Genomic DNA, 2,884 nt, shown 5'->3' with positions numbered 1-2,884 from the left:
CCTAGATCTGCTCGGAGCCTCTGGTTCTACCATCGTACTTGTGCCTCTCCCTCCCTCGTCACGCTGTTCTTCAAAGCTCACCTCACATGCACCCTTTATGAAGATATTCTTCATCCTTCTCTGCCCTATTAAGCACATAAGCAAGTAGCAGAAAATATTTTTTGAAAAACCAATACTGAAGGCTCTTTTTAGGGAAATGCAAAGTGGCTTTAGATTGGCCAAATCATAGTCTGTGTGTCAGGTAAGGGCTAGACAACCAGGTTTGAAGAGGTGGTCTGGATGTGGCTTAGGAAAATCTTGACTGCTCTAAAAATTTGGTGGCACTAAGAAATCATTGGATTAGGCAGAAGATTATCAAGGTCTGCTCTGGGCCTTGGAAAGAAAAACTGGATGGGTACATTTCCCACAAATCCATGCCCTCAAGTTCATGGCACTCTGCTATGGGTAAAAGTGGAATTTATATTCTGACAATGTAGAACTGTATAAAATCTGACTGTCTAAAAAATATTAAGTCAACTCCACATGTGTCCCTCTAGTTTTCTTATCAGAATCACCTGGGGGACTTGATAAGCATGAAGGCTCCACAGCCCCAATACATGTCCAGTGATCTAAATCATCATTGTAAAAGTCTCAGCGTTATTTCTGAATACACTCGGTGTGTGGTTCCCTACTGTCAGCAGTTGGGACCATCTGATCAGCCCCAGGCCTCTTCTCACCCTGGGATCTAGTTAGAAGGAAACATTCGTGGGCTGCCCCAGAAGCAAGGAATCAAAATCTTCATGGTGAGGCTCAAGTCTGTGATTTAACAAGTTCTCCAGATTACTCTGTACATAGTCATAGTCAGGGTAGAGAACTACTACTCTCCCAAGCAGACAGGGTCTCTGAGGGGATAGATCTAAGACTGAAAACACCAGAGCTGAAACAGGTCTAACCTGTGTTTGCAGAAGCATAGGAAAAAAAGATGTGTAGATAACAACTTACAGGTGCCAGAAGAGAAGTAGTAATAGAAGATAAAGACACTTCTTTGGATACTTGCAGAGTCTGTGATTATTTGAAATGTCAGTGTATTGGATGATGACTCCAAGACAGGAATGAAGTCATTTTTACTGCAGGCTTCCCCTAGGAGAGACCCATTGGTAGAGCTTCCATCAAAGACTTTAATGTTTTCACTTTCACATGTCCCCTCTGGATCCAGCCTGTGGACAGAATGTACTTGAGGCAGGAAACGCATCACTGGTGAAGTGGGTTCACTCTACGCATAGCAGAGTCAACTACTCATACTGGCCTAATGATTTATACAACAGTGGCACATCTGTTTTCATTTAAAATTCTTGGGAAGCTGAATTGATTTACCTACGTCTCATATTAAGTAAATGGTAGAGATGGGCCTAAAGCTAGAAATCTGTTCCTTCTTCCTATTTCCATCATTCCTATTCCCCTTTCCCAGAAGACTGCTTCGTGGAAAACTTCTTAATTAGAATGGAAAAACAGGGCCAGGGTTTTAGCTCAGTGGTGCCACCACCTGCCTTGCCAGCGCAAGGACCCGGGTTTGATCCCTGGTATCAAAGCAAACAAACAAACAAAAAAGAATGGAAAAGCAACTCTTCTCCCATGCCCACCCCTCTTAGGGTAAAGCAACCACATCTCCCTTCCTTCCCTCTATCACTGCCTCCTCATTCTCTAGTCCCATCTTGTTCCCGGGCAGCCCAGGATTTCAGTTTTCTGCCCATCTTACAGGCTCTCCCTAAATGCCTCAGAGGATATATGTCCAGCATGGCTTAGAGCAACTACTACACGGGTTCAGAAATCTGAGTTCCCTTTCCACCTTAGTCATTTACCTGCTACATGACATTAGAGAAGTGATTTAGCTTTCCTTGACCTCAGTTTTCTCTTCTAGAAAATTGGGAGTGTCATGGCATACATTTTACTTGTTGTCAAATTTATATTTGTTCTGAATAGAAAGCTCCTACCACAGGCCTGCTACATAGAAAGTATCCCATAAATGTTAAATGTTAATTTTGCACCTGTGCCTTGAGATGGGGTAAGGAGAACTGAGGACTGATTGCTGGGGAAGAGCACTGAGATGGGATAAGACTGGGAGCTATGTTTTCTACCAGGGTGCTAGAATCCCGCTCCCACTCTTATTACTTTGTGAACTGGGGTCCATTACGTGCTTTCTCTAGGCTTTCTTATCTATTTAATGCAACCCAGAAGATGATTGATGAGATTACCGAGGACAGATCTCATGAAGTGCCGAGCTACAGGACAGCACTGAGTTCCCAGGTTGACCTCACACTGAGTTGCCTGGTACTTATAAAACTCACTTATAGGACTGGGGGTTTAGCTCAGTGGTGGCGCACCTGCCTCTGAAATGCGAGGTCCTGAGTTCAATCTCCAGTACCGGAAGAAAAAAAGTCACTTATAAAGTGTTGAAGTAAAAATACTGATGCTTGGGTCCTATCTCCAGAGACTGTTATGTAATTAAGAATCACAAGTTTACTGTTTCCAGACGTAGAATCGGAACTAGACTAGCTGATTATGTTGAAGTAAAAATACTGATGCCTGGGTCCTATCTCCAGAGACTGTTATGTAATTAAGAATCACAAGTTTACTGTTTCCAGATGTAGAATCGGAACTAGACTAGCTGATTACTAACCCTAATCATTTCACTCACCGTGGTGACCTCAGCATTTTCAACCTTCCTGTGTCTTAATGACCTCACGGGAGCTCTGTGAGCCAGTGAAGGCATGCAGTTGTCAGCAGTGACTACCACTCACCATCAACATCGTCATCCTCATCAATGACTGTCAAACATTATCATCACCACCATCAATATCATTATCATGGGAATTGCCACCATCTCTATCACCTCTTGCAGCAGCTG

General features: G+C 43.3%; 1 long non-coding RNA gene across 1 annotated transcript; it reads right to left on the bottom strand.

Annotated features, from left to right (window-relative positions):
* Window positions 1–773: 773 nt before the first annotated feature.
* On the bottom strand, window positions 774–2,432 carry LOC117284989. The gene is made up of 2 exons (XR_004516000.1): window positions 2,361–2,432; window positions 774–1,196 (listed from the first exon to the last, which is right to left on the bottom strand). It is a non-coding gene; the product is annotated as an uncharacterized LOC117284989 (long non-coding RNA).
* Between the last annotated feature and the right edge of the window lie 452 nt (window positions 2,433–2,884).

Source organism: Fukomys damarensis, unplaced genomic scaffold (assembly GCF_012274545.1).
Source record: "Fukomys damarensis isolate Sample0158 unplaced genomic scaffold, DMR_v1.0_HiC HiC_scaffold_73631, whole genome shotgun sequence".
In the NCBI taxonomy this organism is placed as follows: Eukaryota; Metazoa; Chordata; class Mammalia; order Rodentia; family Bathyergidae; genus Fukomys; species Fukomys damarensis.
This window is presented reverse-complemented; position numbering and strand designations above follow the sequence as displayed.